We start from the raw sequence: 16,396 nt of genomic DNA on the forward strand, positions 1-16,396 counted from the left end.
CGATCTGGCCTGCGAGTGCGGCCACTCGGAATTGGCATGGGAAGCCTCGCTAGCTTGTTAGCGCCTCTGGTGGAGTTTTTCCTCCTCCACCTGTGCATATTCCTTAAACTTGCTCATGCGGACTTTTACCATGTGTATTGGGTGTCGGTTCAGCTAATCATATAGGGGGCCTTCGGCCAGGCCTTGGGTTGCGACGTCAATGACTGAAGAGTCTGATATGCCCCTAATCTTGGCTTTGGTCTGGGAGAACCTTCGGAAGTAGTCCCGAAGGGTTTCATCTAGCTCCTGCCTGATAGTGAACAGGCATCTGGAGGTTACTAGTTTCATGAAGGTGCCCTGGAAGTTGCTACGGAAGCTCGGAGTTGGGACTAGGTGTGAATGGTGTCGGGGTCCAACACCGAGAACCAGCGTATGGCCACCCGTTCTAGGGTGAGGGGGAAGCATTTAGCCATGGTGGCCGGTCCGCCCCCGCTGGCCTCTATGGCTAGGGTGTAGGATCGGGCAAACTCATCGGGGTTCATATCACCTTTAAGCATGGGCAACTTTGGGGTCCAAAAACCCTCTGGGAAGGGCATGGCCTGCAGGTCACCCCGTAGGGGAGAGTCGTGGTCCTGTAGGGGGTCCTCATGATGCCGACCCCGAGGCTCCGGGGACCAAACGGGCTAGGTCCTTGCACCGAGGGGTTCGTCTGTTCGTGGAGCTTGGGTCGAAGTCGGGTCGGCTGTCCTGGGAGCGACAACGAAGGTGTGGGCATCTTGCTTTTCGGCACTGCAGTGTTAGGGGTGTCAGGACAACCTCTATCATGCCGGGGTGTCAGAGCGGTGTCCACTAGCCTAGGTATTTAATGTTGGGCACCTCCTTGCAGGCAAATTATGATCTATGCTTCCCTTTTGGCAGATCTTTCCTGAGGCCTAATGACTCACCCAGTAGCCTCCGGGAAGCCGGCCCAGGCAGTGGGAGGCCGAGGCCTCGAGAGATTGAGCCTTTGGGAGGCTGAGCCTCCGGGAGGTAGGACTCTTGAAGGTTGGGGCTTCGGGAGGCTGAGGCCTTGGGATACCGTGCCTTTGGGAGGCTGAGCCTTCGGGAGGTAGGACTCCGAGGGCAGGGGCTTCGGGAGGCTGAGGCTTCGGGAGACCAAGCCTTTGAGAGGGTGAGCCTTCGGGAGGCAGGACTTCAGAAGATCGGGGCTTTGGGAGGCGGAGCCTTCGAGAGGCCGAGCCTTTTGGAGGTTGATCCTTCATGAGGCCGGGCTGGTTAAGCTAAGGGGCCATCTGGGGTCCTTAATAACGACCCCCAACACATACCTAGAACATGCATCCCTCCATTGGATCAATTATTATCATCTTTTCCATTCCCCCTTTCACTTCCACCTCCTTAATCATTTTTCTGACAATTATTAATACTCCCGTTTCAAATTTGTAATGTTCCAACTTAAGAAAAAAAGTTCCAGCAGTACAAATAATTGTTCCGCATGTATGAAACCATAATTAGGGAGCATGTCGGTGTATTGAGTAAAGGGGTACCCCGGCCAACTGGCCCCGCAAAAGGTGTAAACAACCAGGACCATAGTCAAAGCCCCACAGACAGGTAAAGCATGCCTCCTAAAAAAACTGATCGGTCATGCGATCAGGGTAGGGTTACTACGACGAGCGCAAGGCCTCCAGCGATCAATCTCACTATGCCTTCACATAAACCCACAACCAACACCACTAGTCGCGGGATCGGATTAGACACAACCCATCTGAAGCGCCTTTATTGGTACCCGCTCGAAAGCTTCTCTTCACCAGGCACCAGCTCTGGCGGATAAGGTCATGGGTGGTGCAGGGGGCATTATCCCGTCCGGTAGCATTAAAGGCTACAGAGTGAGACTTTATAGGCCGGCACAGTGCCGCATGATAGATGGGACATTGCCAGCCACCCGACAAGGCAAGTGGACGGGGATGGCGCAGAGAGGCAAGTGGACAGGGATGGCGCGGAGAGGCAAGTGGACGGGGAAAATGCGAAGAGGAAAGCGGACGGGGACGATGCAGAATGGCATCATTCCCATTGCATTAAATGCGGTGTGGTAGGGCTCTATAGGCTACGTACAACATGCACGACAGCATGACATACAATGCCGTCAGAGCAAGTCGGCATGCCTGGTCCTCCACAATGATGATTTGAGTTCGATATTAGAATGAGCAGGGGCCATCTGTGTAGGGCCCACATGTAAGTTCTCCCCTCCCTACTATATAAAGGGATGAGGATACCATCTGTAACCAAGGGAAATCAATTCTGGCAAACTGCTAGAACACCGTCTGTAACCAAGTGAGATCTACGACAACACAAACACATGACGTAGGGTTGTTATCCTCCGAGAGACCCGAACATGTATTATCCTTGGTGTCCCCGAATCCACCATCTACACACAGACACAACTAGTCCTTGAAACACCGTTCACGCATCCACTGTCCAGCATACCCTGGAATCACTGTCCGGGATTTACCCTCAACATTTGGCACACTAGGTAGGGGGCGCATTTTCGTCATTTCAGCAAGTTTGAAAAAACTTGATCAGGCTACCCATGGCCGAATCCACGGCAACCGCTGAGTTTCGTTTCGAGGACTCGGTGTACTCTAGGCATGGGACACCGAGCCAGAATCAGGGAGCTCCGAGACCCAACGCGAGGTCTGCATGGTGGCCCATTCTGTAGGGGGCGCTGGAGGGCCCCACGCCTCAAACACCGGTGGAGAACCCCTGGCTTTCACCCAGCGGGAAACCAGCTTGGAGCCGAATTAGCAGGTGCTCCAAGACAGCCCCAGCATTCCCAGCACCATCCTGAGGAGCCCCTGCATAGGGCATTTTCTACGGTGGTGTCTTCACCTAGGCCATCACACTGCCCCAACACTGGGTGCTCCCCACCTCGCGACCAATCGCTACTCCACACCCAGCATCTCAACTATGAGACCATGACGCCAGCGTAGAACCTCCAAACCCTATAGGTTCTCCTCAGCCACCCGCCGGTGCTCGTACCAGAGGGCTCGCTGGTGGCACCATGGCTATGTGATCTCGCCCTCCTGGTCAAGACCGCCTAGTGCTAGACCATGCCGGCATGCACCGCACCTGTCGAGAGGTCTGGTGAGGGTCACGGATGCCATGGGTCACAGCCAGTCCCATGAAGGAATAGGTCCCATGCTCCCCCAACCACAGGGAGTACCCGTGGGCCACCACCATGTCGGGGTGGCCAACCCTTCGATCTACGTGATTCCCTGTGCCAACATGACCTTCATGGCATAATCTAGAGCCAGGTGGCCACTGGAGAGGAGGAGAACAGGGCTCGACAGGTGCTAGAAAGGGGAAACAACCCTACCATACGCCTTCCCCTACAGGGAGGCATCGGATGGCTCCACCCCATCGCCATGACCCAGAGACCGCCGTCTCCCCCACAGGACACGTGCCGCGCCCAGCAACAAGTAGCGCCCCATTACGGGACAAGGTGTAACGCCTTGTCCGCCAGGCTATAGGAGGTGCGCTTGCTAGACAAATTCTGGCCGGTCCTAGCCAAAAAGTATGATGGCTCAACCAACCCGAAAGATTTCCTGCAGATCTACACCACCATGGTGGAGGCCACCGGAGGACACGGGAAGGTTATGGCCAACTACTTCCCTACTGCCCTAACCGGTTCCACCCAGTCTTGGTTGATGAATCTCCTCCGTGGGTCGGTTCACTCCTGGGAGGACCCGTGCGACCAGTTCGTCGCCAACTTCCAGGGAACCTACGCCCGACCAGGGGTTGAGGATGACCTATATCAGGTCCAACGGAGACAAGACGAGTCATTACAAGACTACATCTAGTGCTTCACTAAGCGCCAGAACACCATTCTGAGGATCATGGGAGAATCCGTGGTCATAGCATTCAAGAGGGGGTCAAGGTCCAGAAAATGGTCAAGAAGCTGGCCACTTGGGTAATCCGAAACACCACCGAGCTCTTCGAGCTTGCAAATAAATGTGCACAGGCCATCGAGGCCCGGGTGTGGCAGATCGACTCTAGGTCATGCCCGGTGTCCGACCGGCCTGCCTCTTCCAAGGGAGCTGACCGAAAACACAAGAAGAGCAAGCGAAAGGTCGGACCTCCCGAGGTCTTGGCAGTCGAACAAGCTAGCCTTACACGCTGACGCTTCGAAAAGAATGACGAAAAAAGGGTCAGGGCTACTGCCCGATCCACCGTACAGATACCCATGATCTAACCGAATGCAAGGTCGTACGAGGCATCATCGAGCAAGAGCGCAAAGAGTGCAAGCACAAACGCGGCAACAACGATGAAGACCAGGTTGCCCACAACCAATCGGCGCTAGGGTACCAGCAAGCTGATCACATGGTCCATCACATCTTTGGAGGGGCAGTGACATATTCCTCTAATAGGGAATACAAGTCAGTGGTCCAGGAAGTGTGAGAAACCGCATCAGACCTGAGCCGACACCTCATGTGGTCGGAGGTCCCACTCACCTTCAGCTATGCCGACCATCCAGCATGCATCAGATGCCCTGGTCGCTACCCCATCGTAGTCGAACCCACGGATAGAACATCCGGCTAGGCCTCATGCTCATCGACAGTGGGAGCTCAATCAACCTTCTCTTCACCGATGCATTAGATGCCCTGCAAATTCTAAGAAGCTCATTAAAGCCATCCCCACCTTTCTTCGGGATCACCCCGGGCTCCTCGGCCAAGCCGCTAGGACAAATTGAGCTACCGGTCACCTTCGGCTTGTAGGATAACTTCAGGACCAAAAAGGTCCTCTTCGATTTGGACAACTTTGGGACTACGTATAACGTGATCCTCGGGCGACTGGCAATGGCCTATTTCATGGCCGTTGCTCACTACACATACCAGGCAATCAAGATCTCTAGGCCAACAGGGGCCATCATCATTGCTAGCAACGCCAAGATGGCCCTGCACTACGACAAGAGGAGCCTCGACATGGTCGAGCTAACTCCCGGGTCGAAGCCTGAGACCACTGAACCCAGCGGACGGCCAAAAAAAGTCTAAGTCATTGCCAGCCCAGACGATCGACTCAAAGTAATAAGCCGGGACAACACCAACTTGACTAAGACAGTCCAGATTGGGGCCTCGCTGGACCCCAAATAGTAACTCACACTCATCACCTTTTTCCGGGCAAATGTGGACGTCCCCAGGAATGTGATCGAGCATAAGCTATCTATACGGTCGGAGGCGCGTCGGTTTGCGGCCAACCAGAAGGAAGCACTTTGATAGGAGATCGACAAGCTCCTAGAGGCAGGTTTCATCCGGGAGGTGTAGTACCCAGAATGGCTGGGTAAACCAATCATGGTTTGAAAGCACAATGGTAAGTGGAGGATGTGCATCGACTTCATTGACCTGAACAAGGCATGCCTGAAAGATGTTTTCCCCTTCCCCGAATCGACCAGCTGATTGACTCAACTGCCGACAGTGACCTGTTATGCTTCTTAGATGCCTAGTTAGGGTACCATCAGATTAGCATGTGTAGAGGGGATGAAGAAAAAATGGCTTTTGTTACACCCTTTGGGTCTTTTAATATGTAAAAATGCTTTTGGCCTAAAAAGCACCGGCACCACTTACCAATGGTGCATTCAACTCATTCTCTAACCACAGCTCGGGAGAAACATCGAGGCATACGTGGATGATGTGGTCATCAAAAGTTAGATCAAGACGGATCTGGTCGCCGATCTCCAAGAAACATTTGATAATCTCTAGAAGTACCGCATGAAGCTGAACCCAGAGATGTGTACGATTAGGGTTAAGTCAGGAAAGCTGCTGGGATTGCTCGTATCTCATCGGGGGATTGAGGCAAACCCCAACAAGATCAGAGCTATCGACCAGATGCGGCCGCCGACCAGGTTCAAGGAAGTTCAGAAACTAACGGGATGCATTGTTGCTCTGAGCAGGTTCATCTCAAGGCTGGGGCAAAAGGGACTGCCACTCTTCAAACTCTTGAAGAAAAACGACAGCTTCCTGTGGACACCGGAGGTGGAAACAACATTTCAAGAACTCAAAAGGTACCTCTCCACCCCTCCCATACTAACCGTACCTCGGCTCAATGAGGAGCTCTTGTTCTATGTTGCCGCGACACCACAGGTCGCAAGCGCGGTCCTAATCATCAGGCGAGAGGGCCTCCAGTGACTAGTGTACTACATCAACGAGATCTTACACGATGCCAAGGCTCGGTACCCACAACCTCAGAAAACTGCTATACACCATCATGATAGCCTCTCGCAAGCTCAAACACTACTTCCAGGCTCACAAAATCAAGGTGATTTCCTCATTCCCAATTAGGGAAATTCTCCCTAATAAAGATGCAACAAGGAGAACAACAAAGTGGGCAGTAGAGCTTGGGGGATTCGATCAAGTCCCAGGTGCTGGCTGATTTTGTAGCTGAATGGTCATCCTTCGAGCCTGAGCAGGTGTAGCAACCGGAGGCCGATGAGCACTGGACCATGCATTTTGACGGGTTATTCACGCTAAAGGGAGCCAGAGCTAGGGTGGTTTTTACCTCACCCACTGGTGACATCCTCAGGTACGTCATTCAATTGTATTTTCCAGCCACTAATAACACTGCTGAATATGTGGGCCTCTTGTCCGGAATGCGAGCAGCCTCCACACTACTAGTTGTAAACTAGGTGCAAAAGGAGTTTCAGTGCTTTGACCCTACAATGGCAGCATACCTTGCCGAAGTGAGAAAACTAGAGCGATGCTTCATCAGCTTCGAGGTCAAGCACATCCCTCGCAAGGACAACTTCCTAGCCGAGGAGCTGGCCTGTCTAGCTTCTTCTCGAGAATCTATCCCAGTCAGAGTCTTTGAAGAAAGAGTCTCATGACCATCCATCATGGTCTCGAGCCAAGGTGAAGGGGATGCTCCACTCGAAAATGGAGCACCTGAGGCAAAACCTTTGGAGGAATCGCCTCCTTCGGTGCTGTTGACCTTGGGCGACCATCATGTGGTCGTCCTGCTCGTTTCGTGTATGACCTGGATGTATCAGATCTTGGATTACCTTCAAAACTGAGCAGTTCCTGACGATGATGTGTCAGTAGAAAAGGTCCCACAGCAAGCCCGCAGATACTCCCTGGTAGAGGGACGCCTCTACCACTGAGGGACCAATGGCCTCTTACTGAAATGCATCACTCAGGAAGAGGAGAGCACAATGCTCTCTGATATCCATGGAGGCATATGTGGTAGCCATGCTTCATACCGCACCCTGGTCAGAAAAGCGTTCCAACAAGGATTCAATTGGCCCACTGCCCTCCAGGATGCTCGCGAGCTGGTGAAACAATGCGAGTCGTGTCAGTACCATGGCCGAAATACCAACCTACCAGCCCAGGCACTGCAAACCATACCACTCCCTTGGCCTTTCACTGTCTGGGGGCTCGATATCGTGGGACCGTTTCCTAAAGCCCCAGGCGGTTTTGAATTCCTATTCGTGGAAATCAACAAATTCACTAAGTGGATCGAGGCCGAACCCGTGAGGAAGATCACCGTCGCAACATTGATTAAGTTCATACAAGGGCTGGTAGTGCGGTTTGGCAGTCCAAACCGCATAATCACACACAACGAAACTCAATTCGCCAGTAGTGCTTTCCAAGACTACTGCGAGGAAATCGGGACCAAGGTTTGCTATGCGTTTGTGGCTCACTCCCAAAGCAACGGACAAGTCGAGAGGGCAAATGGGATGATATTTCAAGGGATCAAAATCCTAGTCTTTGATCAGCTTAAAAGCTATTCAAGACATTGGGTGGATGAACTCCCCACAGTACTCTGGTCGCTACGGACAACCCCTAGCCGGGCCACGGCCGAAACCCCTTTCTTCTTGGTCTTTGGCACGGAAGCCATGCTCCCCTCTGAAATCGCCCTCTAGTCACCCCGAGTCAACAACTACTCGGATGATAACTAAGTGGCGCGATGAGAGGACGACATAAACTTGATTGAAGAGTTCTGTGGTCGTGCTCTGATTCGAACCGCCCGGTATCAGCAGAGCCTCAGACGCTACCACGACCGAAAGGTACAACAACGAACACTGGTCTAAGCGACCTCGTCCTTAGGCAAATTCAGAATAAGGCCGGTCAGAATAAACTCTGCCCCAAATGGAAGGGACCCTACAAAGAGGTCGATGTCACCCGACCTGGTGTGGTAAAGTTAGCCATGGAGGATGGCCATGAATTACACAACTCCTGGAACATCGCCCTGTTGCGCAAGTTCTATGTGTAGGGCCGCTTGAAAATAGGCCTATTTTCTCTATTTTGTAGGACCTTCCGGATGAGCGTGGAATATGACTTGTAAGTTCTCAAATTCAAAAAACCAAACTCCTTGTTTTGCAGGACCTCCCGACCAGCAACGGACTCCCCGCAAATTGGTCCTCCGACCACAGCGTGCGACCATGCTTGATGACCACTACCAAACCTGGTGACAAGGGCGCCAAACAACAAGGCGGCCAGGGACCCTAGAACAGTTTGAAGCCCCATCCTGTATGCTCACACGATAATAGGGGTATGAGTGACTGGAAATATGATAACAAGGCCACAAGTCCTCACTCGAGCTAAGCGCTGGTCACCACCGATGGATTTGTCGAGCTATGGCCGTTCTACACGCCAAGAACCTCACTAGCGAGCAGGATGGGACAAGCAGAGCCAATTCTCCGCATCAACACAGGGAAGGTTTTCCCGAAAAATGCCAAGCAATAGTCTAGGCCAATCCATCCAAAAAACCGCGGGACTCCATTTCTGTCCTCCGACCATCGGCAAGGCCCTGGAAGGGGGACAGAATAAAGATGGGCACCATAAAACCCCAGCATTTTTCATTCATAAAGAGGATAGGTTACAAATCAGCTAGTTACATCTGATCGAGTAACTATCCTACTACACGCTTGTCCTATCCTGACTAGCTCGAGCAGCTAGCGCATAGTTAACAGAAGGGGTCCACTGGACTCTCGCCTCTATCTACCCCTAAACGAGTCAAGGAACCTCTTATACTCCTCCCTAGAATGACAACTCACCACTCTGGGGATTGGACGACAACCTGCATAAGGGCCAGGAAGGGTGGCCGATGCAAAGGCCCTGCTAGAGCTAGTGACCAGCTCCAGTGCACCCCGAGGATCTCCATTCTGCTTCATCTCTGACTCTTGCTCTTCATCGCTCTCCTTCTCCAGAAGGTCCCAATCGATCCCCTCATCATCCAAAACATCGACGATCTCGGTCGAGGGATCCACCCGGGCGGGAGAGCGAGATGAATCGATAGGAGGCGGCCTTATTTGGAACAGAAGCTTGATGGTCACCGGCTTCCATGTTACGAGTATCAGCTTTGATCTTGCAAAATGCGCCTGTGGACAACTCTACATCCGAAAGCACCACAACATGTGGATCCAGAGCTGGGGGCAACTCCCCCTTCGCTGAATCATCCGAGGCCGCCACCCTCTCCGGCGAGAAAGGAGGGGAGCGCGCCATGGCCTCAGGGTGCCTACACTACGGAGCTGAACATGAGACAGGATAAAGAACTGGACTCTTGGCGCAAAAGGCTTGAAGGAAAGAAGGAATGCAAGAGGAGGACTCGAAAGACCCTCAAACACCCATCCTTTAAAAAGACTACAGCGTCATCCCAACCAACACAGCATTCAAACCGCTCAAAACCCGAGGGGGCCCGCCGAAAGAACCAAGAGTCCTTCAGGTCCAATAGCAATAAATGTGCCTCCCCTTTTTCTCTCTCCCAAGACACTTAAACCTCCCCCTGTGATGTGGAACTCAAAGTTGAACTTTTAGGACAAACAGTGTCAGTGACCACTCCTGGGGTGAACTACATTTGGCTTGGGACCCAAGTGGTAGGATTAGGCCAAACTGTGATAACGAGAGAGCTTGGGGGCTACTGTTGGTGTATTGAGTAAAGGGGTACCCCGGCTAACTGGCCTTGCGAAGGGTGTAAGCAGCCAGGGGAACATGCCTCCTAAAAATCTGATCGGTCGCGCGATCAAGGTAGGGTCACCACGACCAGTGCAAGGCCTCCAGTGATCAATCTCGCTACACCTTCACATAAACCCGCGACCAGCCCCACTGGTCACGGGACCGGATTAGACGCAACCCATCCGAAGCGCCTTTATTGGTACCGCTCGAAAGCTTCTCTTCACCAGGCATCGGCTTTGGCAGATAAAGTCATGGGCGGTGCAGGGGGGCATTATCCTGTCCCGTAACATTAAAGGCTATGGAGTGAGACTTTACAGGCCGGCGCAGTGCTGCACGACAGATGGGACATTGTTAGCCACCCGACAGGGCAAGTGGATGGGGACGGCGCGGAGAGGCAAGTGGACGGGGATGGCGCAGAGAGGCAAGTGGACAAGGACGGCATGGAGAGGCAAGCGGACAAGGACAATGCAGAAGGGCATTGTTCCATCCCGTCATATTAAATGCTACGAGGTAGGGCTCTACGAGCTAAGCATGACGGCGCACGGCAGCATGACATACAATGCTGTCAGAGCAAGTCGGCATGCTTGGTTCTCCATAATAATGATTTGAGTTAGATATTAGAATGAGCAGGGGCCATCTGTGTAGGGCCCACATGTAAGTTCTCCCCCTCCCTACTATATAAAGGGATGAGGACACCGTCTGTAACCAAGGGAAATCAATTCTGGCAAACTTCTAGAACACCGTCTGTAACCAAGTGAGATCTACGATAACACAAACACAGGACGTAGGGTTGTTATCCTCTGGGAGACCTAAACCTGTATAACCTCTGGTGTCCCCGAATTCACCATCTACACACAGGCACACCTAGTCCCTGAAACACCTTTCACGCACCTACTATCCAGCATACCCTGAAATCACTGTCAGGGATTTACCCTCGATGCAGGAGAAGGGCGGGAAAATGATAAGTAGCTCAATGGGCTGCATTTGGACATGTTGGGACAAAAAAATGATATGGAGATGAAAATTTATTAAGTCAAGAGGGGATCCCTGGCGCGCGATGCCTACCTAACCAATGTCCTGTGTTTTTCACTACGTTACATACTCCATTGCAGTAGGAAGAGATATGCATGGGGCAAGCCAGTGTCACAGCCCAAAATCCTTAATTAGATAATTAAGCATCATGAGTATCATTAACATCATGTTTAATGGTTTTGAGCAATTTTAGGCATGCAATTTAAATTAAACGTAAGTTGTTAAAATCAATATGAAATGATGCCTTGTAAAGCAACTCACATTTTTTGCTATACAACATAGGGTTGGAAACAATTTTAGAAATTAGTATGTGACATGTAAAGAATTTTCGTGATTTTTAATAAATTTTTGGGAATTGTTTTGAAGGCATAGAAATTACCAAAAATTAGAAAAGGTTGCATGTTTAGAGAATTTTAGTTTGAAATTGGCTCAACCATTATGGGTCAAACAAGTTAAAATGGGTTGCACATGAATTATAGAATCCAGCAAAATTGATCCTCAATTTTTATGATGACTTTTCAACCACTAGAGAAATTCAAGAAAATAAATGAGAAAATGAAGACACTAGTACAAAGTAAACTAACACCAGAAGTTGCTAGCTTTCTTCTTTCTTGGTTACTGTTCATGGCCACGGCTGTTCTTCGAGCGACTTCATCCCGGCTGCCACCGATCTTCCTTCCAGTGGATTCGGCCACCTCATGGACGGTGCCGTTTTCCTTGACTTCAAGCCGGCCAGCTGCAGGCTATCTCTCTCTCTGATCCTTGTCACTGGCCAAAAGCCTTTTGCTCTCCTCCTCCCTTTTCCTTCTCTTGCAAGCCATCACCCACGCCACACACACACCGGCATACTTGCAGCAGTAGCTCACTACATTAGCTCAGCCAAGCAGCTACCACCTCACCAGCTCGCGCATGGTCAGTGCCTCAGCTGGCCACGCTCGCACGTGTTCACCAGCGTTGCTGACTCTCTGCACCACGACACAGCACACCCACGAGACCGTGAGCTCATCCTTGAGGACCCCGCCGCACGAGCGCCGCTGTGAGAAGCTGTTGTCTAGAAGAGTCGTCGCCCCGTTGAGCCGGTGACCATAGCTCCGGTCTGTCCCTCACCATGAAGCTCATGGTCATCATCCTCTCCACGCGCAGCCACGCCACCGCATGAAGCATCCCCGAGCCAAATTCCACGCGAAGCCCCACCGAGCCATTCCGCCGACCAAATCCACTGCTCGGCTAGCATCGCTGGACCTCTCCGGAGCTTTGGCACGTGTGTCTTTGACTTAGGCCTGCAGCCAGCGTGTCCGTCCGCGGAGCTCTAACCGCCGTTGCGTCGGGCATTCGTCGCCAGACCTTTCTGGCTGGGCTCTTCAGCCGAGCTATGCTCAAACCGGTTCCCCGCGACCGCTGAAAGCTTTAGCGCGTGCTTGTTGGCCCTCCGCCCGACGCCGGCACGACCGCTCTCATGCGCGTTGCGCCATCGTGCCTCTCCGCTCGCCACCGACCGTCTTCTAGCTGAGCCCGCCGGTCAAAGTGCCACCCAGAGGAGTTCCCAGTGGTGGACTGTTGCCGCTTCCACTCTCCACCAAACATTTGGCGCCGCCGTTCACTGGCTACAACGTCACGCCGTCCCTTCTTCATCAACTCCGGCGCAGAGCTCCAGGATTCCACCGCTAACCCAGTGCTCTAAGCCGCCTCTGTCCAAGCTGAATCACTGGTGAGCTCCCCCACGCCGTTTCCTTGCTTTTGCACGCGGTAGTTTTAAGTTTGCCCGTCGCCGGCCCGGGTTTCCAAGGCGACCGAGCGCCGCCGCCCGTGGCCTCTCGCCGCCGGCCATGCTTCGATGAGCCCACTGGCTGAGCCTTGTACAGTCGAGTTCTTCTTCGCACGCTGGTTGTGTTGGAGTCCTCGGCCGGTCCGATAGCACAGCTGCTCACCGCTGGTGAACACCGACCGAGCCGCCGACCGGCCGTGCTGGGCCGTGCCATGGCTCCATTTCGATTTTGACCCGAGTCAAACCGGCCAGGCCCACTGTCAGCCTTAGTGGCTAGCCAGCCGGGAGTGCAAAGAGTATTTCGGGCATTTTAATAATCGAGAAATTCCAGAAAATGCGAAATAGAATATTTGTTCAATATTAAATCGGCTGGAATTTGTAAAATGCATAGGAAATTGTATATAGCTCCAAAAATCATGAAACCATTTTTGTTAGGTTTATATGATCATTATCTACATGTTAAAAATACTGGGAGCTATGAAATATGTATTAAATTGCATGGGTTAATAAAAACAATAGATTTGAGATTTATTAATCCATAATTAAATATTGGTAACTACAAAATTGATGAAATCAATTTTGTAAATCTTGTTAGTTGTTCCCTGATCATTAAAAATAATCACCCTCATGTTATACATGATTAAATACCTATTTAGGGTTAAGCTTTGTGTTAAGCTTAATTAATCCAGGAAATGAGTAGATGCTTAACATTAATCCAAGTGAAGAAAATCTTGAGGCTTTGAACTCATGTCATGATGCATTTCATCTCCACCTTGTCATGCACTGTGGAGCATTCGTGCTCATGATTGCATGCGTTCTTCAGTAGTGAACGAAGGTCCAGAGCGTGACACGAGTATGATCGAAGGTGACACAGAGGCACCCCATTTCTGCGAGTTCTGTTCGGGAAGTATCAGGCAAACCCCGGTGCCATAGGCAAGCATCTAAGCATACTGCACCCTTTGTTCAAATTAAATGGAGTCTAAAATTGATAAATTATGCTTTATGCGTTTGCATGTGTTGAGTCCAGTGTTGGGCTAATATGGGTAGAACCTATGTTGATGCATTATCTCTACCTTGACTTATTGATGAATCCTTATCCTTGTAGCCTTGATGATATAGTTGGTGTCTAGCTTCAAGGTTTATTCGAAATGCTTAGTAATGCTTAGGTCCTCTGTAGAAGTCGAGCGACGGTGTTGCCGTTGTTTGCGAGCTTAGGGCTTAATCACTGTTTACAGATACGAAGATAAGGTTGAAATGAATGGTTGAGATGTGAGATTGAGATGAGATGTGGGCGGTGTTAGGGGTATCTTCTGCCCAGGAGGAGTCCTCTGGGTAGTTCGGGAGAGGAACCCGGATGCCATAGACCGCTTGCATCGTTTAAGGCCGTCCGTCAGTATAGTTGGCTCTAGCACTTACCGTACTCACCACATGCTGATCTAATGGTAAGGTAAGCCGATTATCTTATGCCGTGCTGACACTTGCCTTGCAGCTCTATGACGCGTAAGAGAAAAAGAAAAGGAGAAGCAAGGTGGCGGGGAGCTGGAGGTGTCCGGGACACGCTCGCGGTAACCCCGGTGCCATAGGGGCATTGCAAGTGGGTGGTTCCGGGTATGAGAAAGGTTGACTCGAGTACCCCCTTGTGTGTGCTTTCATGAGTAGCACAAGCCGAATAGTCCTCAAGTCGTGTGGGTAAAGTTGTACCCCCCTGCAGGGTGTAAGAACAATTTGAATTGCCGCGCTCTCGGTCATGAGCATGCTATTGTTTCATTTGTATTGGTTGTAGAGTTTACGAATGTGGGGTAAGGTTATGGTATGATGGTTTTGGTTGGTGGTTTGTAGATGAGGTACCATGGTTACCATACATACATGTTCAAGTTGTGGTCTACAGAGTAGACAGGTAGTTGTTCTTGGAGTTAAGTATAGTTGCTCACACATATGTGTCTAGGTTGCTTACCGCATATGTTTTACTTAACCTTGTAGCCTACTCTTGCTAACAGCTCAATGCATAATCCTTGGAGTCGAGCTACATATATGTGCTCTATATGGATTAAGTCTTGCGAGTACCTTCGTACTCATGCTTGCGCTTTCAGGTTCTGCTGGTGCGTTGTTTGGCTACTTTGTGCCCGCCGATGCAGGTGGTGGGCAAGAGTAGTGCATCCTACTCTGGTGAGGCGTAGCTTTTGAGGTGGAGCCTAAGGGCATATGGTTCCACTCTCCTTTTGCTGTTGTTAAGGTTTTGTTTTCCGCTGCGTAGTTCCCATATGTGTAAACTGTTGCAAATGGTTGCATGGTTAAGAACTTGTAATATAACTTTAATTACTCGCTCTTTCTTAAGCTGTGTTGTGGTATGCTTGTTGGAAAGGCATGTGTTCCGATCTTGGGCATAAACACGTGCCAGGACTACCGGAATGGTATTCTGGTTAATCACTGAGGTTGTGATTATGAATAATGATCCTCCTAATGATTAATTAGAATACTGTTTGGACGGTTCCTCACAGCCAGCTACTTTCTCACGCATCCCCACATTAGCTATGTCGGCTCCTAGAGACTCACAACAACTCCACGCCTTGGAGGCCACGGACGCGGTCACCATTGTCGTGAAGAAAGTACATGCAGGACGTGACGAAGACGGTGCTGAAGGGTTATCCATGACGGTTTCTGCACTGGAGATGCCGGGCTCACCGCCGACGTCGAAACTGTGGCCATGCTCACGGTAGGTGATACCCTAAGTCTGGGTCGGTATTTCAAGGTATAGTTCACTTGGTCCGTTGGATCGACATGATGGGAGGTCACAAAGTAGAGGCATTGTCTGAGCCGAGCAGAGGCCTAATCAAGCAATTATGTGGTCGTAAGAGATTGGGTACACAAGGCCTAGAGCGAGCTCTGCTCTGGTTGAGAGATGGCGACAGTGGTCGCGTAAATGATATACATCACATAGCATCGCATACACGACTGAGAGTGATCTCTCATGTCACTTGTCCACTGTAGGTGGGCTCACGCTGCTGCTGTTCATCTTCTTCGTGTTGTTGCCGCCGGGGTTATAGGAGTGGGGCCCCCGAGCACTGGCAGAGCTATGTGTATGTCAGGGGGGCCGCCGCCCCCCAGCCTAAAAGTTTTTGTATTTTGTAGTGTATTTTCAGTCCAATTCGTCAATTTCCTTCAGTTCGGCCCCTTCGGCCTAGTTTCGGCCCACTTGGCTTCATACCCCCTGAGAATCGGCCCATGCTTCACCACTACTGCCGAGGATGTCTGTGGCTACCAGACATAGAAAGGGGTTAGAGGCGGCAGGTCGGCATGGTGGCAAGGAGACAGCAGGCGGGCCTGCACCAAGGTGGGGGAGCTCAACGCCATCGGGTTAGCATGGCAGCGGCTAGCGGAGATGGACCAATGGCGGATGGAGGCCGGAGGGTGGGGCAGGGGAGCTTCGCATCGAGGACTGGATTGATTCCAGTCGCTTAAGAAACATATAACGCCCCTAATATCCTATGCAGTAGGCATGTCACAGTAGGAATTGCTTTTATGCTATCCATGCCATAGTAGGCATGTCATTGTAGTCAAATATGAATAGTGCCTCCTGCCAAATGACGACAATAAGGCCTCATTTCGAACAAAGAAAACATTAAGAAATTTCATAGGATTAGAATCATATGGAAAAAATTCCTATGCAATCCTCTAGAGAATC

This window comes from Phragmites australis, chromosome 20, assembly GCF_958298935.1.
Source record: "Phragmites australis chromosome 20, lpPhrAust1.1, whole genome shotgun sequence".
Taxonomy (NCBI): domain Eukaryota; kingdom Viridiplantae; phylum Streptophyta; class Magnoliopsida; order Poales; family Poaceae; genus Phragmites; species Phragmites australis.